The sequence below is a fragment of the Rhinoderma darwinii genome, chromosome 5, assembly GCF_050947455.1.
Source record: "Rhinoderma darwinii isolate aRhiDar2 chromosome 5, aRhiDar2.hap1, whole genome shotgun sequence".
Lineage (NCBI taxonomy): Eukaryota > Metazoa > Chordata > Amphibia > Anura > Rhinodermatidae > Rhinoderma > Rhinoderma darwinii.
Genome location: NC_134691.1, coordinates 88,210,251 through 88,236,266, shown reverse-complemented (window position 1 = coordinate 88,236,266; position 26,016 = coordinate 88,210,251). Strand labels below are relative to the sequence as shown.

Sequence of the window (26,016 nt, the reverse complement as noted above, 5' to 3'; positions counted from 1 at the left end):
AGGACCTGTGATCCATCCATTTTTGAAGGGTGTAATAGGAGAAGCTTCACTACAGCCCTTCCAGGACCTTTCACACAGTGATGTCACAGTTCAGCAGTTCATTGTCAGGAGTGTGACTGTCAGTATGAAATTGTTAGTATCTATCTCAGCACTGAACTCTCTCATTTATAATATGACTCAGTGTGGTCACAAGATAAGATTTTAGGGACCACGTTGTATGGTTGTGTGTGTTTTCTTTAAGGTGGATCTACAGTAACATTTTTCCAACAGATTTTGTGAATAATGGATCAGGGTATTTTATTACCACAAATGATCATTACCAATTGTATCATATGAATTTTTCTGTCCAAGAATTGGCGCCTAAAGGGCCACAAGTTAATAGGAGTTTGATACAAGATCTAGAGTTGTTCAGCAAACAGTTCAAATCATGTTTATTATATTTATCATTAATAGATTACCTAGATATAAAACAGTAATCTAGTTAAAACAAAATAAATCAAATTTAAAGATAAAACCATTAGTAAAAGCCCCCAAAAAAGAAGTCCTAATGACAAACTTTGGGGAGGAGGTAGGGTGGCTGTGGTATAGTATTTTAACTTCAGTATTAAACAATTAAAGCATTAACCCCTTAAGGACACAGCCTGTTTTGGCCTTAAGGACACAGACAATTTTTTTAAATCTGACACGCGTCACTTTAGGTGGTAATAACTCTGGAATGTTCTTATGTATCCAAGAGATTCTGAGATTGTGCTCTCGTGACACAATGTACTTTATGTTAGTGGTAAAATTTGCTCGATATAGTCAGTGTTTATTTGTGAAAAACACCAAAATTCTCTAGCAATAACACACAAAATAAGTACTAGTTAACAGTTACCACATGTCTACTTTATGGTGGCATCGTTTTTAAAAAGTCCTTTTATTATTCTAGAACGTTACAAGGCTTCTAACTTTAGCAGCAATTTCTCACATTTTCAAGAAAATTTCAAAAGGTTACTTTTTCAGAGACCAGTTCAGTACTGAAATGACTTTGTGGGCCTTATATATTAGAAACCCCCATAATACACCACATTTTGAAAACTAGACCCCTCAAAGTATTCAAAACAGCATTCTGAAAGTTTCTGAACCCTTTAGGCGGTTCACAGGAATTAAAGCAAAGTAGAAGTGAAATGGAAAATTATTATTTTTTTTTGCCAAAATTCATTGGTAATAAATTTTTTCTTTAACCCCTTTGTGACTACCAATACGCGTTTTCACGGCAGTCACTAAGGGGCCTTAGGCTAGGCCGCCGCCCCAGTCCCGTGCAGGCTGGAGCTGGGGCTCGGCTATCTGATAACACCTGGGCTCCTGCTCCAACGCCTGCGATCGAAGTTTACTTAGTTTGCGGCCGTTTAGCTGTTAAATGCCACGGTCAATAGCAATAATGCAATCGCGGGCCTCTGATGGGGTGTCATAGCATCCGGGGGCCTGATAAAAGCCCCTAGGTCTGCCCTGGGCATATGCCTTTTAGGACGTGTCAGATTTACACGGACAGGCAATAATGCTTTGGTATACTAAGTATACCAAAGCATTATAGCAGCGATCTGAAGATCGCATAGTAAAGTCCCCTAGTGGAACTAAAAAAAAAAAGTAATGCGAAATAAAATGTATTAATAAAAATTACAGTAAAAAAAATAAAAACATTTTTTTCCATAAAAAGTGGATTTAGTAAAAGTGTAAAAAATAAATAAAAGTACACATATATGTATTGCCGTGACCGTAATGACGAACAATAAAGTTAATATGTCATTTAAAACACAAGGTGAACACCGTAAAAAAACAAAACCCAAAAAACAATGACAAAATTGCTATTTTTTTCCATTGCCCCGTGAAAAAGTCATAATAAGTTAATCAATAAGTCCCATGTACCGCCAAAACATAACCAATCAAAATTACGTCTTGTCCCGCAAAAAACAAGCCTAAAAAATCACTACATTGATGGAAAAATAAAAAAATTACGGCTCTTGGAAAGCAACAAAACAAAAACAAATAATTTTCGTTCACAAGTGTTTTTATTGTGCAAAAGTCGTAAAACATAAAAAACCTCTACATGTGTGGTATCGTCTTAATCGTATCGACCCATAAAATAAAGGTAATGTGTTCATGTGGACTGAAGCACCGGCCTCAGAAGCAAAGGAGCACCTCGTGGATTTTGGGGCCTCCTTTTTTAGAATATATTTTAGGCACCATGTCAGGTTTAAAGAGGTCTTGTGGGGCCAAAACAGTGGAAGCCCCCCAAAAGAGACCCCATTTTGGAAACTACACCCCTCAAGAAATTTATCTCAGGGTATAATTAGCATTTTGACCCCACAGTTTTTTTCACTAAACTTATTGGAATTGGTCTGTAAAAATTAAAATCTTTCACAAGGAATTAATGATTACGGAAATGCCCCATATGTGGTAATAAACTGCTGTTTGGACACACGGCAGGGCTTACAAGGGAAGGAGCACCATTTGGATTTTGGAGCGCAGATTTTGCTGGAATAGTTTTCAGTGCCATGTCGTGTTTGCAACGCCCTGGCAGGTCTGTTTGATAATAAGAGAGTATAATAATCCACAGATCTGTGGCCAGTGTCGCACTGATAAATAAATAAAAAATCTTATCCGCACTATTGGAACGCTCTGCACATTTTGCTTCGCCATATACTGAGAGCCAGAACTTTGTTATTTTTTTCGCCACCGGAGCGGTGTGAGGGCTTATTTGTTGCGGGACAATCTGTAGATTTTATTGGTACCATTTTGGGGTACATGCGATTTTTTTTATCACTTTTTATTTCATTTTTTGGCAAGCAACGTCACCAAAGCCCAGCAAATCTGATGTTTTTAATTCATTTTTTTTTACGGCGTTCACCATGCGCTATAAATGACAATTTTACTTTATTCTGCATGTCGATACGATTACGGCGATACCAAATGTATATCTTTTTTTATGCTTTTCAGCGTCTGCACAATAAAATCACTTTTGTTTCAGATAATTAATTTTTTGTTTCGTCATTTTGAGAGCCATAACTTTTTTATTTTTACGTAAAAAAAAGCTCTGGGGGGACTTGTTTTTTGCGGAACGGGCTGTAGTTTTTAATGGTATAATTTTGGGGTACATGCAACTTTTAGATCCCTTTTTGTATTCTGTATTGGGAGAGGTAGTGACTAAAAAACAGAGATTCTGGAAACGATTTTTTATGTTCACCGCGCGGTTAAAATAGCATGATATTTTTATAGTTCGGGTCGTACGGACGTGGTGATGCCACATATGTGTACTTTTTTTTTAATGTTTTCAGTTTCTTCCTATAATAAAAGACTTAGGACCCATGCACACGAACGTAAAAATGCCCGTAATTACGGCATGTTTTTACGGGCCCATGGACTTCTATTGGCTACGGGAAGGTGCCCGTGCCGTTGAAAAATATAGAACATGTCCTATTTCAGGCCGTAATTACGGCACGGGCAGGCCCATAGAAGTCTATGGGGCTCCCGTTATTACGGGTGACTACGTGTGTGCACCCGTAATTACGGGAGTGTTGCTAGGCGACATCAGTAAATAGTCACTGTCCAGGGTGCTGAAAGAGTTAAACGATCGGCAGTAACTGTTTCAGCACCCTGGACAGTGACTACTGATCATAATATAGATCAACCTGTAAAAAAAAAAAAAAAAGACGTTCATACTTACCCAGAACTCCCTGCTCCCACGTTTCAGCCCATGTGACCGCTGCAGCCAATCACAGGCCAATCACAGGCTGCAGCGGTCATCCAGGGAGGTCGGGCTGGATGTCAAGAGAGGGACGCGTCACCAAGACAACGGCCGGGTAAGTATGAATTTATTTTACTTTTACCTCGGAAAGGGCTGTCCCTTCTCTCTATCCTGCACTGATGAAGTGCAATTTTGCAGCGAAAACGTGCCCGTAAATACTGGTGCAATACGGGTCGAATACGTGTGACCAAGGACCCGTATTTACGGGAGGGAAAAAATATGTACGTGTGCATGAGGCCTTATTATGGGGAAAAAATGGTTATTGTTTATTTAACGTGAAACTTTCATTTTTTTAGTTTTTCCAACTTTTTAAAACTTTTTTTTGTCCCACTAGGTGACTTGAAGGCATGAAGCCCTGATCGCTATTCTAATACACTGAACTACCTACATAGCGCAGTGTATTAGAGATGTCAGCTATTCACTGACAGCAAGCCTACTAGGCTTTGCCTCCCGGCGGGTCCTAATTGGATTCCGTACTGGGAGGCCATTGTTAGGCCTCCGGTTGCCATTAACAACCATAGGGTGCGAACTAACCACCTAGATGCAGCGATCGATTTTGATCGCTGCATCTAAGGGGTTAATCGGCCGGATTGGAGCCTAGCTCCAGTCCTTGCCAGTAGAGCAGGATGTCAGCTGTGACAAACAGCTAACACCCGCGGCCATGGCAACCATCAGAGATGCCGACAGGCTACAATCCACCTAGATTAAGCGAACGCTTTTGATCGCTGCATCTAAGGGGTTAATCGGCCGGATCGGCGCCTAGCTCCAGTCCTGGATGTAATATACAGCAGACACCCAGAGGTGATGGCGCTGACTCAGCTTCTGAGCCAGCTCAATCACATACACATTCTCAAGGAGCTGTGATTGGTCAGTCTGCTCTGACTGACCAATCACAGAGATCGCCGGCAGGGGACTGCTGTGATTGGTCCCCTGCCGTCTTACTGTGCCGATCAATTGTCAAACAGTTGATGGCACAGTTCTGTCACCTTTTCCTTTGACAGTTGTTAGCAAGGACGCACCAGTACCTTAAAGCACTGCAATACAGGATGTACCGGTGCGTCCTGGTGCAGCAAGGGGTTAAAGGGGTATTCCCATCTGAAAATGTTATTAAATATCGCTATGATATGACATAACATTCTGATCAGTGTGGATCGAACCTACGAAACCCTCACCAATCCCAAAAATGAATGGACAGTTCCTTTGTCAATTCTTCTGCGTAGTGAATTGGAAATGTTAGGGTAAGTTCCCACACAGCGGATTTGTTGCAAAATATTCTGCAACTATCCCATTTATGTGAACGAGGCTTGCTGAAAGCCATGAACATGCTGCAGAAACAACCCCACTCAGGTGTATGGCACTGGTTGTCAACAAATCTGCTGCATGTAAAATATACCCTTAGGCCCTGTTCACAAAGTTTTTTTGCAGGCAGAAAAAATCTGCTTCAGAATTCTTTCAGGAATTATGAGGCAAATTTTGAACTGCCTGCACATATTTTTCGGCTTCTTTCTGGGGCTTTTTCGCCAGCAGCCATTGAAGATAAAGCATCGACCGCGGGCAAAAAAAGCTGCGAAACTTGCTCAGAAACGAGCGCTGCTGTTTTTTTCTGCCTCCCATTGATTTGGAAACTGCAGCAAGAAAGGACATTGCGCAAAAGCCGGCCAGGAAAAAAAACGCCTCTGCCTCCCATTGAAATGGGGGGGGGGGGCGATTTCAGCCAATTTTTAGTGCCAGACTTCAACAAATCTATCACACCACAAGCGACACTTGATATATATGTGGGCATACCACAGGTACATGTACAATTTGAGACCACCTACATCGTCAACACCACTCACCCACCTTCACTACCTATAACAGCAGTTCTCTCATTGCTCCCAACAAACATCCCCAAACAGGTTCTAGTACTAATAAAAGGTGCGCTGCGGCCAGAGGTCTTAATATCTCTCGTTCGGAAGTCAACAGTAACACCCTCCACCAGCACCTGGTTACACAGAGATGGACAAATCTATAGACTTGAGGAGTTGGCCCATTGGGAACCCACCTCAAATACTATCTTATCTGGTGTCCATACACATTGGTTTATGGGACATGAACAAAAAACACAGGTGGTGCAAGACCAACCTTAGGAAACCCCTGAATCCATTTTGGTGCGGTATCCTAATGGCGCCCCTCAAACAGACCACTCCGCAGCACAGTAGTTTCATGGCTTCTATTAGGGCAAGAACACATGGAGCAGCAGCCACACGCGGCCTCAACCTCTCAAGCACGGGGTAGTTGATAACGGCAGCACAATTTGTCAGGAAATACCAAAGTTTTATCGTGCGTCCAATAGCCACTACATGAAGGAATCGTTGACGTTCATGCTATTAATATCAATATTGCTAATATGCCAATATGAAACCTGCAGCCCCTCTAAGATGGCATTAGACCCGCCTCTTATTTACCTACATGCCTGACTTGGTCCCTCCCATCTATATTCTAGGCTTTAATAGTCATCATTATATCTTCTAATCAAAGACTGCTTGGGCATTAGATCTCTTCATTGTTTCTGGAGCTACCCTAATCGGTTCTTCTCTGCTTGCACTGTATTTCATCTTCTGTGTACGCACTCCGTGTAGGCCCCGTTCACACTGCGTTGTAAGCCTTCCGTCGGAGGACTAACCCGCAGCCTTGGTTCCCGCACACTAGCAGTCAGAGTCCCTATATCAGGATTCAGAGAGCTTCCCCTCACTCAATGCTGATGCTCTGCCTACGGATTCGGAATCCCAATGCGGGGACTCAGACTGCTGGAAGAATAAGGGCTGCTGGTGAGAGAAGAGGGGAGCCGCGGCTCCTGTGCCAGGTAGTTTATATATGCTGCCTGTGGATCAGTAGAATTTGCAAACCAGCAAAGGGGAAGGGCACAGCAACCTGCCCAATCCAGAGTATGGGACAACACTGCCCCCACAGGAAAGCTCCAGCAATAACTGTCCATATATGGGCTGCGACGTCAATGGAGATTCCAAGTTAATACGTTTAACAGAGACGAGTGACGGATGCCATACTGTGGAATCCATCACTCGTAGACTATTATGGCATCCATTAAACGTATATGTTTTTTTACTGGATGCCACCGGATAGAATAGCATAGCTGACAATGCTATTATATCCAGAAAAAAATGGTATACATGAGGTATACCGCCCAACGGAGCCCAAAAGGACACTCTTTTGGCCTCTGTTGGTATAATGCATTCCTATGAACATGTTTAACGTGTGCAGCGGGAGCGGTCTTTTGACATACTATGTAGTGTGAAAGGGACCTTAGGCCCTGTTCACATCACGTTTGCCTTCAGTTTGGTCTTTCCGTTCATCTGTTCCGTCTGAGGAACAGAAAGACAAACGGAAAGTAGCGTTTCCATTTGCAAAACCATTGATTTCAATGGTATTTTTTTGTTCAGTTTGTGTCCGTTCCGCTAGGTTTCCGTTTTATCGACGAAAACAATAGCATAGTGTACTGCGCAATTGTTTCCGTCGATAAAACTGAAACCTAGCAGAATTGCCGCAAACTGAAACCAAGTGAAAGAAAAAAAAGTAGCATTGAAATCAATGGTATTGCCAACGGAAACGCTACTTTCCGTTTGACTTTCTGTTCAGTCGAAACAGATGAACAGAAAGACCAAACTGAAGGCAAACGTGATGTGAACAGGCCCTTACCTGGACAGTATGTCCCCGGCTTATTTTCTAAAACAATAAAAAAGATATTTAAAAAAAAAAAAAAAAACGCTTGATAGGGTTGTTCCACCACTATATGCCCTTTTCATATGTCCTATGAGACGCTTTTATTGGAGGAGCGGTTATACAGATGCATTGAAAAAATGTGCAGCATGCTTCATCGGATAAAGTATTTCAGACCATATTCTCCGAAGAATTCCTAAGAGGAATAGAGAACAATACTCACTGCAAAAAAATGGTCGACACATGAAGCCTACAGTATATAGCAGAAAGAAGTGTGTACAGCCGGAAACACCAAGGGCAAGAGGAACACCAAGAACGTATCCAAGTAATACATTAACAGAAGCAAAAGTGATAGGAAAAGCTCCATCATATGCTGGTTAGGCTTACACTCTTTAGCTGCAATATATCTAATGTACATCTACAGCCGCCTAAAGAATGATCGGGATTTTCCTAAAATTTGATAACACTAGGTATGCTTCAAAAAATATCTAATAAATCTTCAGATTGATGAGAAAGATTCACACCGGTTGGTCACCGTCGCTTTGTCACCAGACACAGATTTGCTAGATGTTATTTATCAATCACATTTTCTGCACCTACGTTCAGCCTTATTCATGCAGGACTCAAGTCAGGGCCCTAAGGGCTGTACGACGGCAACAAGTGTCTAGTCATCCGTATGATTCCTGGCCAAAATGCCTGCTAATAAAGTCAAAATTTGCACATTAGGTTTTTGTTTGTACCAGCAGGTCACAATTTTTTTAACGGGTGCACACAGAGGAACATTATAAGCCCATGGCCGACTATCAGGACCCTATTACATACTCATACAACACAGATCTGTAATATAGCAACGCATGAGGACGAACAAAAAATTTATTGATTATAAAGTCACAGTGTATATTTTTTTGTCTAGATGCACTGCCTCCTGGGATTTGTGTTTTGTTTTTCTGGGGTCTTCCGTATTGTAATTTAAAGTAAATCAATTAGGTCTCTTATGCTACCCTGAGTGCAGCATGATGTAGAGGGCGAGACGCTGAGCTCGCTCGGGGCTACATCGTTATCATTTAATTTAGTATCTTCATATAAAGTTTACATGCTGTTAGGACTTCTAGAGAAAGCCTGTGAGTCCTGCTTGCCCCGCCCACATTCTGTTGATTGACTGTTTCCGTTTAAACACAATCACACATGCAGAGCTGTCAAGGATCCTCTGTGGATGGGGAAAGCGGGGCTCAAATGCAAACTATATATCCCTGAGCTCAGCATCTCCCCCACTATATTCTGCTGACATCAGACAGGATAATGGGGGAGACCTGACAAACTTGCTTTATTCTTACGGCGTTATTCAAGCTTCCTTGTGAATCCATCGTGTGTTTGCTTGGCAGCGCCACAATAGGTGATCATGCTACTTTGTAGTCACCCGCTATTTATTCCCTGATATTATTATATTTCACCATGTTGGACACACTACGTATTCATTACATTGAGATCATGCCACAACCACTTTTGTCCCCAGAACTTGGAAGACGTTCACCAGTCTGCACTGGGAAACAGAGGAGAAGTAGAATATTTTCTAATTTTTAAAGTGTTTATTTTGTTGAACGACTTACCAAAATATTTGTATTAAAAAGTTAGTGCCGAATCCCTGCGGTGACATGTAAATATTGCCGCTGCTGGTAAACTGTCCTCCATATTGACTAGGCCATGTGATCAGGTCAGCCAATGGCTCTAGTGTCTTACGCATAGTATATACAAGTATATGGGTTAAAGCAACACACTCAAAAACGTCCCAAGAAGTGACATGCACTTCTTTGACGCGGGCGTATTTTTACGCGCCGTCTTTTGACAGCGATGCGTAAAATTACACCTCGTGGGAACAGAACATCGTGAAACCCATTGCAAGCAATAGGCAGATGTTTGCAGACGTATTGGAGCCGCCTTTTCAGGCGTAATTCGAGGAGTAAAACGCCTGAACTACGCCTGAAAATAGGTCGTGTGCACATAGCCTTACTCAGTAAGGGGAGTCGACTCAATTTAGCCCAATTTTTAAAACACCTTCAAACAACAACTGAAGATTGTCCTTGTCCTGATCGAGGAGACGATTTCCATACAGACACGGCATTGTCACCAGACACAAAGGTTATTGGTATCCAGCGACAATATTGGAGACATTGTCTGGAATATCAGGGTGTATATACAGACGATGAGGTATACAGCACCGCTGCCATGTGTTCCCCAAACCAGGTACACACACACACACACACACACACACACACAGGTGCTGGGTCAGGCTGGGACACAATGCAGCAGTGACAGGTGTCATCACGTCTCCGTGCTGAGGCACAAGGTGACGACCCCGTGTGTATACATGATGTACAGGGGACGGGTCACCCAGCACTGACATGTTTACTGCTGAGGGCGGATTAATGGAAAGCATCTGACAGGGGCCCGAGTGTCAGGCCGGGGGAGGAGTTGTCAGCTGGCTGCTCTGCTTCATCTACATGTACACCACAACAAAGGGGCTTCCCACCTCATGCTCTCCGGCGCCTCGCCATCCCACCCCCCAGCCGTCACCCCGTCATACCCGGGCACAGTGAGGCCGCCACTCAGGAAGATCCCCTTGTTATTGTTGTTGTTGTTGACGACTCAGCATCGCTCAAGCGGCTTGTTTCCGGCGGCGTCTCTAGCATCGCGAGAATGAGGTCAAATCTCGCGGTGTTTGGAAGAGACATACAGGGGGAACTAGGGATAGGGGAGGGGCGAGCGCGCTTGTCAGTCAGGCTGTGACGTCGTCGCTGTGGTGTTTGTGCTGTCGGGAATGAGAAGTGACTGCGAGTTCTCGTGTCTTCTAGTCATAGCTGTCTCCATGATATCGTGCTTGTAATGATTCACGAGGGGCCATACTGCTACTCACAATCCACGTGAAGGCTGCGGTACACTTCATGTGTTGTGTGATGCCCAGCAGGAGACGTAGTCTAGGGGGTCAGCAACCTTCGGCACTCCAGCTGTTGTGAAACTACAACTCCCATGATGCACTGACAGCCAAAGACTATTATTCCACCCAAAGGCTATCAGGGTATGCTGGGAATTGTAGTTTCACGGCAACTGAAGCGCAGAAGGTTGCTGACCCCGCCCTGTGATTTTTAACACCTTCTTGTCGCAGACACTTTTTGCTTCTTTTCCAATCCCGATTTCCACGGGCCGTAACTTTTTTTTATTCTTATGTCAATACAGCTGTATGAAGGCCTTTTTCCCCCGACAAGTTGTAGTTTTTAATAACACCATAATTATACCGTGTAATGTACTGAGAAACTTTTACAATTATTTTGTGGGGTGGAATGAAAAAAAAACCCCTGCAATTCCTTCATTGTATTTTGGGTTTAGTTTTTATGGCGTTTACCCGGCAGTAGAAATGACATGTTCACCTTATTCTGCGGGTCTAAATGAATACGGCGACAACAAATTTGTATAGTTTTGTTTATGTTTTACAAAAAAATAAAACTATTGATAAAATAAAAAATTGTTTTGTATTGCCTTATTCTGAGACCCGTAACTTTTTTTATTTTCCTGTCAATTGAGCGGTATAAAGGCTTCACTTTGGCAGGACACGCTGTTATTTTTATGGGTACCATTTTGGGGTACATACAATTTTTGGGATTACGGAGAAAAGTGACCAAAAAATAGCAATTCTGTCATCTTTTATTTCTCTTTTTTTTACGGCGTTCGCCGTGCGGATAGTTACGGATGTAGCGAAACTAATTACGTTTTTTATTGTTTGCATTATTTTAGAGGAAAAGTAGGGAAAATGTTTTACTATTTTTAACTACTTTTCAAAAAAATCTTTAGGGACTTGAACATGCACTTGTTTGATCGCCTGCCCAATGCACTACAATACTAATGTACTGCAGCTATTCTATACAGCTGACACCTGCTCTGTATGGAATGGTCTTCGCGTGTGAGCTCGTTCCCTACTCCCCCCTTCCCAATAATTAATTACATGTACGACATATATCGGGAAGAAGTTAAGCAAGTTCTGTTTATATTGCCTTTTAGGGTTTTTGGATGTCATAGAAGGGGACCCCTTTTGGCACCCACCCTTTATTTGCCATTGCGGCTTCCACTCTAAGGCTGGATTCACACGAGCATGTTCGGTCCGTAATGGACGGACGTATTTCGGACGCAAGTCCCGGACCGAACACACTGCAGGGAGCCGGGCTCCTAGCATCATAGTTATGTACGATGCTAGGAGTCCCTGCCTCTCCGTGGAACTACTGTCCCGTACTGAAAACATGATTACAGTACGGGACAGTTGTCCCGCAGCGAGGCAGGGACTCCTAGCGTCGTACATAACTATGATGCTAGGAGCCCGGCTCCCTGCAGTGTGTTCGATCCGGGACTTGCGGCCGAAATACGTTCCGTCCTTTACGGACCGAACAAGCTCGTGTGAATCCAGCCTAAAGTATGTTACTTATTACTATTGGAAAGATGGCTCTTTTCAGCCAATGACTTGAATGCTGAAAAAAATTAAAAAAATCTACAAAGCAAATCTTTGGTAGCGAATTACACACCCAGGGCATTTGCTGATCTAATGTTACCTTTCTGCTTGTGTGAAACTGGCGTAAGTGCTCTATTAAGCCATTTTTGAGGACATTTTTCTCAGGAAAAATAAGTTTGCCTCTGCATGAATCTAAAGGCTGGAACTTCAACAAGAACTTTGACCTTTCCCATGACATCAGCTCCGCTCTAATACAAAACACCAGTGATTGTCTGTCTGCTGTCTCTAAAGCCCCTATTACACAGGCCCATTTTGGCTTGTGCAGCGAGCGCCGATCAATGAGACTCGTTGATTGCCGCTCGTCTGCTCGTGTCACAAGGAGCAACTTTGTATGGGGACGAGCGGTCGTTACTCCGATCGCTCGTCCCCATACATTATTATCGTCTCCCTACACAGGGCAATTATCGTCAACGAGCGTTCTGTTAACTCTCATCTGCCTGATAATTGCCCAGTGTAAAACCCCCTTAAGGCTTCGTTCACATCTGCGTTGGGGCTCCGTTCATGGGTTCCTTCGGAGCTTTCCTTCGGGAACCCATGAACGGAATCCAAACGGAAACCGTAGGTTTCCGTTTGCATCAACATTGATTTCAATGGTGACGGATCCTGTGCAAATGGTTTTCGTTTGTCAAGGTTGTGTAAGGGTTCAGTCCATTTGACGGAATGAATACCATAGTCGCAGTATTGATTCCGTCAAAACTATGGAGCCCTTTAACAACAGTGACAAACGGATCCGTCACCATTGAAATCAATGGTGATGCAAACGGAAACCTATGAACAATAGGATAATAATCAGAACTATACTAAGGCTCTGTACATATCACGTCTGAGTCTTCAAACAATCGTAAACGTCAGGGTGAAATTGCCTGAAATGAATTTCTGATGGAAGTCTCTGACAAATGCCACAGGCTCCCATGTTAAAAAAACAAACAAACGTACACCGCGCAGTATATATAAAGAAAGAACAAGGGATCTCAACAGCCACTCTGTATAGTTGTACGGTGCCAACCAGGCATATAAGTAATGAGAAAGAATGGGGATAAGGGACAAATCCTGGTATAAAGAGGCACTCGGCTCAATTTGACTATAAAATATACATTTATTTTATTTTGACTAAAATTTATGATCTAGCATAAATGACGAACAAGCAAACAAACAAAAAGACATCACAAGCCCGGCCAGGTAAATGTAAATATGATCCACCGGATATGAAGGACAGTCTTGCTCACAATGCAGAAAAAATTGTTTGCCTCATGCGACTGCATATATATCACAATGAGCACTGTAAGGCGGGATTCACACGACCGGGTCCCGCCCGAGTATCGGCCGGTAAAATCGGCCATTTTTCCCGGCCGGTTTGCATTATTTTTGCATCCGTTCCGGGCCGGGCAGATCTGGACAGTGACATCAGCGGCAACTCCTGAAGGGGAATCCCCATGTGTTCGGGGATTCCGCTTCAGGAGTTTCCCCTGATGTCACTGCCCAGATATGGACAGAGACATCAAGCGCTCTGTCCAGGAGCGGAATCCCCGAACACACGGGGATTCCGCTCCTTCAGGGAGCTAAAATGGAGCTAGCACATAGCAGAGCGGGGAGATACCTCCCTGCTCTGCTATAGTGGCGTCGCTACAGCAGTAGCAGCAGCAGCTGCTAGCGGCGCCATGGAAGGTGTCGCCGGGCCAGGGCGCTTTTAAAACAAGCAGGGGAAGGGAGCCAGTGCTCCCTTCCACCTGCTGTACACCCTGGCCCTGCCACACAGTGTACAGCACATAGCCATTCGTCCGAATGGCATAAACTCCTCCTCCTCACATGCACTCTGCGCTGTGAGGAGGAGGAGATAGCGCGCAAACGACGGAAAACCCGGCCATCACTAGGGACACATTCCGGTGATGGCCGTGTATTACCCGGCCCCATAGACTTCTATGGGAGCCGGGCGGCCGGGTACCCCGCCGAAAATAGAGCATGTCCTATTTTTTGACGGTCTATTACTCCTAATGCAGCCGGGTGCCGGCCGATTTATGAACGGCCGGCACCCGGCCGGGAAACCCTGTCGTGTGAATGAGGCCTTATGGAATACAAATAAGGTAAGAATCATAGCACAATAGCATAAATAAATAACAGTACCACGGACTAACTACAATATCATGGACTGAAAATGGAGGACTGGTTTAAATGGTATAGTACTCTTAGTTATAGTTCACACAGAGTCTTTTGACATGGAAACCGTGCCGCAAAACTCCTCAAAAACCGCCTGAAAATGCCTCCCATTGATTTCAATGGGAGTTGAATGAGTTTTTTTACTGCGACTAAAAAAACCGCGTCGCGGTAAAAAGAAGCGTCATGACCCATCTTGAGGCGGTTTCCGCCTCCAAAACCCCATTTCAATCAGTCAGAAAGAGGAAAAAAACGACTCGACGAGTGTTTTGACGAGTTTTTGTCAAACCACTGTGCAAAAACCGTCTGGAGCAAAAAACTCAGTGTGAACATAGCCTTAGGCAACTTCTGCACATGGATATAGTAAATCATGTAAATACATAAAAGCTGCACAGACAAGGATTGCTATATAAGGCAATCAAAGAAAACCAACCCATCAGGTAAGCATGTAGTACAATATACTTATCCAGAGGGTTTGATGTACAGCAGCCAGGTATGGAATTCCAGATGGTGGAGACAAATGTATTGTTCCTCTTAGGGCTTATCCAGACGAACGTATAATACGTCCGTGCTACGTGCGTGATTTTCACGTGCATCGCACGAACCTATGTTAGTCAATGGGGCCGTTCAGACTGTCAGTGAATTTCATGCAGCGTATGTCCGCGTGAAACGCACGACATGTCCTATATTTGGCCGTTTTTCGCGCATCACACACCCATTGAAGTCAATGGGTGCGTGAAAACCGTTCACGGCACACGGACGAACTTCCGTGTGCCGCACGTGATGCGTGCTACAGTAGTCAAAACTATGAATGAAAGCAGAAAAGCACCACGTGCTTTTCTGTTTACAAACATAAAAACAGTGTCATAATGATGGCGGCTGCGTGAAAATCACGCAGCCACGCATCATATGCTGCTGACACACGGAGCTTTTATGGAGGTTTTGCGCGCACAAAACTGCACGTTTTTTTGCGCGCGCAAAACGCAAACACTCGTGTGTATCCGGCCTTATAGTTGGGAACCACAAGTCAGGAAAGTTCCTAATATCGGGAGTGAATGACAGCAGGGCAGCCACACTTCCACTATGTTCGTCTTAAGGAAATTCCCGAACGGCAGAAAGGTCCCGCAAGAATGTGGTAATGGAGTTTTCGGAGCTGGTCAAGTGCACTTAACATAAGTGCTTAGTGCTAACGGCTACCGGGGTATGTTGTTCCTATACCTTGACTATGTATCATCCGCACAGGTCTCTGGCGAGTATGTGCAGTTGCGGCCAGTTCTCTGGCTAAGTCCAAGCTACATGCCGAGCATGTGTTTCAGTCTCCAGACCAAAACAACAGTTTCCGGCGTGTGACGTCACACAGCACGCTGACGCGTTTCGTCACTTACGTGACTTCCTCAGAGCGTATGAAGAGGCATCGACATAGGTCCTCTATATCAGGGGAATACCAGCCAATAGTATGGGTCCGTCTTTCGAGCTGCTTATTAGCCCCAGTTATTCCAAATCGGACTGAGGTAAAGGATTACTACATTATACAATACGATTTACAATACAGTAATAATTTGATTTGAAATTCTTAAAATATTTCTTGACAGGAGAGAAAAAAAAAAGGGAGGAAAAAGGGGAGGAAAGAAAGGGGGAGGGGGAGATGCGAGCCAGGTCCCAAGAGCCAAACCACGCACTGGACACAGTCACGTGGGTAGGGTCTTGGGGCCCAGCTCGCAACGAAGGGCATACACAATTGGATTCATCCATAGAGGCTCAGGAGGAGCCAGTGATACTATAACCGTTCTCCCCGGTTTGTTTGTGGATCCTCTGTGTCGTCTGGGAGATGGTGCTTGGAACCCAGGGCAACGCTTGGCACAGCGGATTTAGAGGCAGTTAGATGGTGAAGCCAGAAGTCAGGACAGGCAGCAGACATTGTAATGGGTATGGATAGCAATAGGTCAAGGCAGGCGGCAGGCGTCGTAACGGGTATGGATAGCAATAGGTCAAGGCAGGCGGCAGGCAAGGATAGTCAAGTACAGGCAGAGGTCACAACGGGAAATCCAGACAAGGCAGAAGGGACGGAAACAGAACCAGGGTACAGGGAAGCTCAAAGGAAACTTGGTTGAATAAGCAAGGATTAGAGGAAGAAGGATCCTTAAATAGGAAGTCTTTGAATTAAGTCGCGCGCTGGCCCTTTAAGAAAGGAAGAGTCAGCGCGCGCACCCTCTAGTGGCTGCAGCCGCACATCAAGGATGACAGCTGTGGAGGGAGGTAAGGGATGCACTTACCTGATGCCGCCCAGGGCCAGCAAGGCGTCCGGATCTGGTAAGTGGAGCTCGGGATGAGCATGAGGGAATTGAGGGCGCAGGAACCGGAGCAGAGGCCGTGGGGAAGGCGGGGAACGGCACGGCAGCTGTTACAGTCCCCCTTCTTTACGCCCCCTCTTTTTAGGCTTGCTTGGGAACCTTCGTTCAAAGTCCTTGATGAGAGCTGGGGCGTTGACATTCTCCACGGGCTCCCATGATCTCTCCTCAGACCCATAATCTTTACAGTCTACTAGGTACCATAATCTCCCCCGTGTTCTTTGACATCTAGGATCTCTTTAATCTCAAATTTGGCATCAGCCGCAGGAGCAGGATGGACAGGATTTTTTATTTTTTTTAACTCGGTTGAGTATAGTGGGTTTCAGCAGACAAATGTGGAAGGAATTAGAGATTTTCTTAGACTGAGGAAGGCGAAGTCTGAAAGTTACTGGATTGATTTGTTTTGTTATCTCATAAGGACCCAGAAACCGAGGAGCTAGCTTGTAACAAGGGGTCTTCAGACGTATGTATCGGGTGGACAGCCAGACTTTATCCCCAGGAAAGAGCTGCGGCGGTATCCTGCGTTTTTTATCCGCGTCTCTCTTAAACCTGGCTACGGCTTTGTGGATGGAGTCTTTGGCCTTCTGCCATATCCGTACAAAGTCACGGTAGACCATGTTAGCAGCTGGAACCTCAGAAGGCACAGAGATTGGTAGGGGAATTCCTGGGTGCTGGCCATACAACAAGAAGAAAGGAGAAGAGCGGGTGGATTCCCACGTATGGTTGTTGTAGGCAAATTCGGCCCATGGAAGTAGACTTGCCGAGTCGTCTTGTCGTGGAGACACGAAATTCCTGAGGAAACTTTCAAGTATTTGGTTTATCCGCTCTACTTGACCATTGGATTGAGGATGTTAAGCGGAAGAGAAGTCTAGTTTGACCTCCAGCAGTTTGCACAAGGCTCTCCAGAACTTGGATGTGAACTGTACTCCTCTGTCAGAAACAATATGCTTAGGAAGACCATGAAGGCGAAAGATGTACTTGATAAACAGCGTTGCCAGTAGGGAAGATGACGGAAGGCCTGAGAGGGGTACAAAATGCACCATCTTGGAAAAGCGATCCACTACTACCCAGATCACGGTACACCCAGCAGAACTAGGCAGATCGGTGATGAAGTCCATGGCAATGTGCACCCAGGGAGAGTCAGGCACGGGTAGAGGATGCAAAAGGCCGGCAGGTCTTAAATTGCAGACTTTATTCTGAGAGCAGGTGGAGCAGGCTGAAACAAAATCTTTAGTGTCTTGGGACATGGAAGGCCACCAGTACTGACGGCCAATCAAATTGAGAGCATTTTTGATGCCAGGGTGCCCAGAAACCCTGGAGGCATGACCCCAGTGAAGAACACAATCCCTTTGTTTAGGGGGTACGTAGGTCTTTCCTTGGGGAATATGTACCACTTCAGCTGGAGTAGCAGTCATAATACGTTTAGGATCTATAATAAACTGAGGACTGGGCTCTTGGTCTGTGGGGTCAAAACAGTGAGATAAGGCGTCAGCCTTGGTCTTCTTTCCAGCGGGTCTGTAGTGAAGCTGAAAATCAAATCTGGAGTAGAATAATGCCCACCATGCTTGGCGAGAATTTAGGCGTTGAGCAGTCTGCAAGTATAGGAGGTTCTTATGATCTGTGTAGATGATGATAGGATGCCGTGCACCCTCAAGCAAATGCCTCCATTCCTCCAGGGCCAATTTAATAGCCAAAAGTCCTTTATCTCCAATACCATAATTTTTCTCTGCGGATGTGAATGATTTGGAGAAAAAACCACAGGCCACCAATCTCCCTCTATAAGTCTTTTGTGAAAGAATAGCTCCGACTCCCACAGATGAAGCATCGACCTCCAGAATAAAGGGTTTGGGGGAATCCGATCTATGAAGGACTGAAGCAGAAGAGAAGGCAATTTTAAGAGCTTGGAATGCGGCTTTGGAATTCGTGGTCCAGTCTTTGGCAGTAACCCCCTTTTTGGTCAGTGCAGAAATAGGAGCTGTTATAGAGGAGAAATGAGGAATAAACTAGCAGTAATAATTAGCGAATCCCAGCAGGCGTTGGACAGCTTTGAGTCCTTGCGGACAAGGCCTGTTGAGAATTGAGGATAGCTTGGCTGGGTCCACTTGAAGTCCCTGGTCGGAAATGACATACCCCAGGAAATGCAGGCTGGTTTTCTCGAAGAGGCATTCCTCTAGTTTGGCAAACAGAGAGTTCTCTCACAGACGCTGTAACACTTGGCGCACATGCACACAATGAGTTTGAATATTGGGAGAAAAGATTAAAATGTCATCTAGGTATACCACCACACAGCTGTACAACAGATCCCAAAAAATGTCATTAACAAAAGCCTGGAAAAACGCAGGAGCATTACAAAGTCCAAAAGGCATGACGAGGTATTAAAAATGCCCATCACAAGTGTTGAATGCGGTTTTCCATTCGTCTCCCTCGCGGATACAGATGAGGTTATAAGCTCCACGAAGGTCTAGTTTGGTGAAAATTCTCGCCCCCTGTAGGCGGTCAAAGAGTTCAGAGATCAATGGTAACGGGTACTTGTTCTTTAGCGTGATATTATTCAACCCACGGTAATCAATACAAGGATGCAGGGAAACGTCTTTTTTCCCCACAAAGAAAAACCCTGTGCCAGCAGGAGAGGAGGACTTACAGATGAATCCTCTCTCCAGATTCTCTAGGATATACCGAGACATGGCCTCAGGACAGGCAGCAGACGTCGTAACGGGTATGGATAGTAATAGGTCAAGGCAGATGGCAGGCGTCGTAATGGGTATGGATAGCAATAGGTCAAGGCAGGCGGCAGGCAAGGTTAGTCAAGTACAGGCAGAGGTCACAATGGGAAATCCAGACAATGCAGAAGGGATGGAAACAGAGAACCAGGGTACAGAGAAGTGCACGGGAAACTTGGTCGAACAAGCAAGGATTAGAGGAAGGAGGATCCTTAAATAGGAAATATTTGAATTAAGGCGCGCGCTGGCCCTTTAAGAAAGGATGAGTCAGCGCGCGTGCCCTCTAGTGGCTGCAGCCGCACATCGAGGATGATGGCCGCGGAGGGAGGTAAGGGAGGCACTTACTTGACGCCGCCCAGGGCCAGCAGAGCGTCCGGATCTGGTAAGTGTAGCTCGGGATGAGCATGAGGGAATGGAGGGCGCAGGAACCGGAGCAGAGGTCGTGGGGAAGGCGGGGTACGGTGTGGCAGCCGTTACAGATTCAATATCACCCCCATCATTCCTAGAAGCATCTGAAGGCAGGGATGCAGACTAGATCCCAGGAGTCGAACTGCGCACTGGATACAGTCTGCATCAAAGGAACATATAGAGCTTAAGTTCATTATTTAGCTCGAAAGGAGCCAGAGATTTTAGGTTGTAAATCCACATGCTCTCCTTTTGAAGTAGAGAGCGATCCTGGTTGCCACCCTTATTGTTCTTTGAAAGTTGGTATATTGCCATAAAATTACGGCCGTCAGGGGACTGTTTATGATATTCCTTAAAGTGCATTGCTAGGGGGCTCCTTTTGTCCCCATTTCTTATGTCTCTTATGTGTTCAGAGATTCTAAGTTGAACTTTCCTTATAGTTTTCCCCACATAGAATTTATTGCAGGGACAGAAGATCAAATAGACAACCATCGATGAACGGCAGTTAAGGAAGCTTCTAATATTGAACTTATGACAATTAGATGAATCATAGAACACATCGCTCTTCCTAACAAATTACCATGTGAACATGTTCCACATTTGAACATCCCTTTTAGATTATGTGTAGGCCAATTACCACTTGTAACTCTTTTAAATTCGGACCTTACAAGTAGGTCTCGAACATTTGGGGCTCTTCTAGATGTCATACTCAGATAATCGCCAACCATTTCCTTAATCTCTTCACATAGCGTGAGGTGGGGCCAGTTCTTTATCATTATTTCTCTTATGCCTTCCCAATGTTTTTCCTTATCAGAAGGTCCAAAAAGCTGATCTCATGACAACTTGATGTATATGTAAGATGTATATTGTAGTTATTGATATTTAATGAATAAACGAATATTTTTAAATCCTCCTATGTACCAGTCCCTATCATAAAGACATCGTCAATGTAGCGAAGCCAAAGGGAAACATATTTATTAAATAGTTCACAAGGATAGACACTCACCATCTCCCAGTATCCTAAGTGGAGACATGCATATGATGGAGCACATGGCGATCCCATAGCGGTACCGGTCATTTGTTAATAATATTTGTTGTCGAAACTAAAACAATTATGAGTTAGGACAAATTCTAACATGTCTATGATGAATTCATTCTGATGAGAAAATTCAGATCTATATCGATCAAGGTAATATTCAACAGCTTTTAACCTAACAGTGTGCGGGATTGAAGTATACAGAGACTCAACGTCTAATCCTACGAGTATACTGTCAGGTGGAATATTTAGGTTATGTAATTTAGTCAGAACATCCCCGGTGTCCAGGACAAATTATGGTAATAATCTCACAAAGTTCTATAATATCTGATCAACAAATTTTCCCACCTTATCAGTTGGTCCATCAATTCCAGAGATGATTTGCCCTCCGGGTGGTGAGTGTCTATCCTTGTAAACCTTGGGTAGTATGTATATTGTCTGCATCTTAGTTTCCTTGACCTTAAGATAGTAGAATTCATTTTTAGTTATTACGCCTTCTTCGAAGGCAAATTGTAATTTTCTATTTAATTTTTTAGTAATCTCTGGTAGAGGGTTGTCAGTCATCCGTCTATTGCTAGGAGAGCCCAGTTGTCTCAATATTTCACCAGTATAATATTTATCTTTCAAGAGAACCACATTTCCACCTTTATCACTTGGTTTTATTATTATTATTTCCTTCATATCACAAAGTTCGTTGAGGGCTAGGCATTCTTCATATGGAAGGTTGTGTTTTACGGGATCAGACCACTTAATAGAGCTAAGATTCCGATCAATTCCCTCCATGAAGTCTCTCACATAGCTATTCAAGGAAACTGGTGGCATAGTGAGACAAGTGTGTTAAATCCGTAAATTCTTGAATAATGGGTTCAATGGTGTTAGGGTTTGATGATTCAATGTATAATTCTTCAAGGGCACAGAGTGCGGTTTCCTCCTCAAGAGTGAGATTTTCTTCAAAATCATTTACCGCACCTTGTAGTATCTATTTTGGATCGCGGTCAGTCCTCTGATGATGATAGAGACGCAATAAAATCTTGTGTACAAAAAATTTGATATCCTTTTAGACTTCACTACCATCTGTGGTCTGTACAAAGGACAGGCCACGATTCAGAAGAGAAATATGTGCTTCTGTCAAGAGAAAATCAGTAAGATTGATTACATTATTTTCAAACCCCACGCAGTATACACTTTTTTGCGGGATGCCTCGGCATAGAAAAGTGTTGTCGACTACTCTTTTCTATATAGCAAAAAAAAGGTATACCGGCGTATAGTAGCCTGACGGAGGCCAAAAGTATACTCTTATGAACTCTGACGGTTGAATGGAGCTTTGTGGATACGTTTGACATATATGCTGGAAGCTTCTCTTACCGTCAAATATGACTGAACAGCCAAGGAGACTCTGTTCGGAGCCTCTGAAGGCAGTGTGAATAGAGCCGTGCTATTCAGTTATAGTTAGGTTGTTTTAGAAGATGATTCCAAAGCCATAAAAAAGAAAGACAGTGAAGGGTGAGACAGATCCATGTTCTCAGGATATTTAAATGGACATAAAGTGCCATCTCTAAAGCAGACAATGTAGAATTGGTCTACTGACTGGCTCAGAACCTAGGGATTTAAAGTAGACTTGCACGGGTCCTGTATAGATGGATGGTGGGCGCTCAGAATTATTTCCTTCTGTGGTCCCAATGAATTAATGTGGACCCTGACAAATAAGCTGCAATGCAGACAGCACTCCACATCTAATATCCCTCAGCAGGGGGTGTAAGCATAGGAAATGGGGATTTTGAGGTCAACCCCCTACCCTTTTACAGAACGAGAGGGAGCTGATCCCCCAGTACAGGCCTTTTCGTGAAATTGGATGGCTAAGCTTATTTACACAATAGTGTTTGTCTTTATTCCTTAGCTGTGTCCTATTGTTTTGTTGGGAACAGTGGGCGCTGCCAGTCGAGACTTTTAAAACATACTAGTTATAAAATGCAACGCGTTTCATCACTGTATCGGTGCCTTCTTCAAGCATATACAGAAACATATAAGGTGCATTATATAAATAAAATACCCCAAAAATTAGGTATTGCACAACACAGCACATATTCTAATATCATATATCAAGATCGTAAAAAAACTCCATAGTAAACATGAGATCTATATAAACAACCTGTGACTCATTAGAACTAAATATCAAAAGGTGTAGACTGTGGTCATGCACGAGGAGCATTTGTAGCACCCTGGTGTTTTGGGATGAAGACTGGACGCTTAGTGATGAGAGCGGGGATAGTGGTTATGGTAACATGATGCTTTGAAAGGAAAAAAAAGTGGCGTATGATAACTAAATATGCGGAATCAGTAGTTGGTGGAGTGGTAGGTGGAGTACTAAAGGGCCGTTGTCTCAGAGGGAAGCAGGAGAGATAACCGGGGCTGGAGAGAAAGTGACATATATTGAGACAAAAGGGAGAACTGTAATGCCTGCCTCAATGGAATAGAAGAATCCGGGGACAAATTAAGAGTGGACAGATAAAAAAGGAACAGAAGTAGAGTGTTGGAGAATGTGATCTCTCCAAATTGTGGAGGGATAAATGAAAGATGCGATATATAAAGTGAGTTCTTAATAATGTTATTGCTAGAATTGAAGTTGGAAATTTAAGTTGTGGCTGTTGGTGCTTGTGTCAGTGAATTACCTGGTATTGTTTTAAGGCCATCCTTTTGAGTAAGGACATGTCCACACAGCTTATTTTCAGCCTTATTTTGGAGCATAAAAGCTTGATATTACGCTCCAAAATACACTTGAAATAAGCCTGCGAACAGTTTCATATTGATTTCAATGGGAAGTTCATTGTGCTGTTCACATGAGGCATATTTCTATGATGCTGAGTATAATTCCATTGACACTATGAAAAACGTCTAAAAAAAAAAGCCTCAAAATAAGCTTCAAATTAAAAAAAGCGTAATTTTTAGTTTCAAAGATGCCTTGAAATCAGAGGCTTTTTTCCCTTAAAAACAGCCTCATAATTTTCAACCACTGATTTTTGTACGTGTGAACGTAACCTCAATGTTCTTGACCATTTAAAGATTTGCTTAGCTGGGTGTGAATTTTGTACCTATTGCACAAACTTATACCTGGGGATAGGTAGTTGATTAAAAACAAAACACGTTATGGTCCAAGCTTCTGGCATTATTGGACTGTAAGACAAATAATAGTCGGCAGTCATTATACCTTGGTGGTTTGGGATGTTGGAGTATAATGCTGTAACATCAGCCATTAGAAAAACACATTTTTCAAAAGTTTGGGACAGGTGGAGATGTTGTAAGTCAGAAATCGGTTTGGTAGAGTTCTTACGGTAGGATAGCAATTAAAGGACCCATTTTTGGAGATGTAAATCGATGAAATGTGACACATTGCTGGTTAAAGAGCCAATTTCTGATATATTGGGATGAAATGGAGGGTTGTGGGGATCTTTAATATTTGATCTATAATATTTTTATTTTTCCAAGAGTAGGCTATATTAATGAGATTAATTTCTTCAATATACAACCGTGAGGGGCTGTTGAATAGAACTTCATAGAATTCAATGTCTGATAATATTCTTCTTGATTTGGATATGTAGTCCATACAGTTTTGTATCACTGTGCCACCCCCCTTTTCTACATAATGATATCCTTGTTAGAAGAAAAAGATTTAATGGTGTTGACGCAACAACTGAGCCAAAATATATTAGACTGAAATTTGCAACGGTATGTCAACTGATACCCACCCTCCAGTGATTTATCCAGTTTCAAATCAAGTTTTATCTATATATATCGTGAGAGGAAAAACAAACAGACGCTGCTCTATGCTAAACATACTCCTCTAAGGTTTATTGCCAAACTCAATTACAATAACATAATTCAAAAGGGATGTTGGCTTGAGCTTAACCAATCAGAGGCAATGTGACAATATTTCAAATTCAGCCAATTACAGACATACGATACATTTCAAATGCATTATTATAATTCTTCACACATCAGGTTTGCATGTGGCTTATCTCTCTTGGCAAGGATATAATAGATCGTTCTTTTAAGATGGGGAGACATACTCACATACATATGGGAATTTGTCTCCCTTTCCTATCTCACTCCCTTTCCTTTCCTTCTTTCCAAGCTTTGCATCAGAACCAAGGCCAAAGATAATTTAACTAGAAACATACAAACTTGTCTTAAATGTGCAATTACTTTCTTATTCACTACAAAAAAAACAAGATGGAGACTCCAGGCAATATGGCTGCTGCACAAAATGGATTCATTTAAATATTATTTTAATCACTTTCACAGGCGGCATCCCTTTTTTGCTTAGTCAAGCCATTTTTGATATTTCAGGGCCATTCCATTTTTTCTTTCCAATTCGCAATTAGATTAAAAAATTAGAGCACAAAAGAAAAGGCCATTCTCACTTAATACAAGAGCAGGTTCAAACAACACTTCCCAACAGGATGCAGACAAGCACAATTGCTATATAGGGAGAGATTCCACCGATGCAAAATATTGATAAACATTCACTCTCATGCCCGCTATTCATGAGGGGGGTGGCTGCCCAGTGTAGCGACCGCGGACCGTCGGGATTACTCGCCCCGTGACGACCGCAGCCATGGATCTGTGAGTTCTGGCCCGCATCTCCTCCCCAGGAGATGCCAGCGCTCACTTATGCTCCATTCTGCTGTGTCCTGTAGGGTGCACGCGCACGCTTGTGCCCGGCGTTAAAGGGCCAGCACACGCACATAAAAATAATCAGCAATTTACCCATGATCACCCTAGACTATAAAAAGGGCCTGAGCATTGTTGTGTTTACCCGTGTTAGTCTTGCAAACGGTCCCTTAGTGTTATCCAATTCCCACTGTTCCCGTACCTTCTACCTGAATCCTGTGCTACCGTTGTTCCTGTGCCTTAGAAAGTTGGAGTCGTGTTGTGCCATTGGTCATGCCTGCTGTGTTACTCCACACCTGGTGTCTGCTGTGAAGGTCCCATCTGAGCCTAGCACTTGCTACTGTCTGAACTGCTACAGGTACCCTTGTGCTTGGACTATATAGACATTGACTTGGTACACTGTTTGGCCAGCTGCTATCCCGGTATGGCCCAGTGGGTCCACATACCCACAGATCGTGACGGTACGCTCAGGCCATGGATGCCACTGGTCAACCCAAGACCATGACGACGTCACAAGCCATGCAGGCAGATCTGCGAGACATTCAGTCACGACAAGACCAACTTCTCCTGGCAGTGAATTCCATTGCACAGCGACTGGATGCACAAGCTGCAGCCATCACAGCACCTGTTGCTGTTGC

General features: G+C 43.7%; 1 protein-coding gene across 6 annotated transcripts in view; it reads right to left on the bottom strand.

Annotated features, from left to right (window-relative positions):
• RB1CC1 (RB1 inducible coiled-coil 1) overlaps nucleotides 1–10,470 on the bottom strand; it is a 130,856-nt gene extending 120,386 nt beyond the window's left edge. For 2 of the 6 annotated variants that reach the window (XM_075826246.1, XM_075826251.1), the window contains exon 1: nucleotides 10,080–10,212. The gene's annotated coding sequence lies outside the window, so the exon portion shown is untranslated. Of the gene's footprint in view, nucleotides 1–8,098; nucleotides 8,198–10,025; nucleotides 10,213–10,409 lie in introns of those variants that run through there. The other 4 variants (XM_075826249.1, XM_075826247.1, XM_075826248.1 and 1 more) reach the window with 4 other exon arrangements.
• Nucleotides 10,471–26,016: the final 15,546 nt, after the last annotated feature.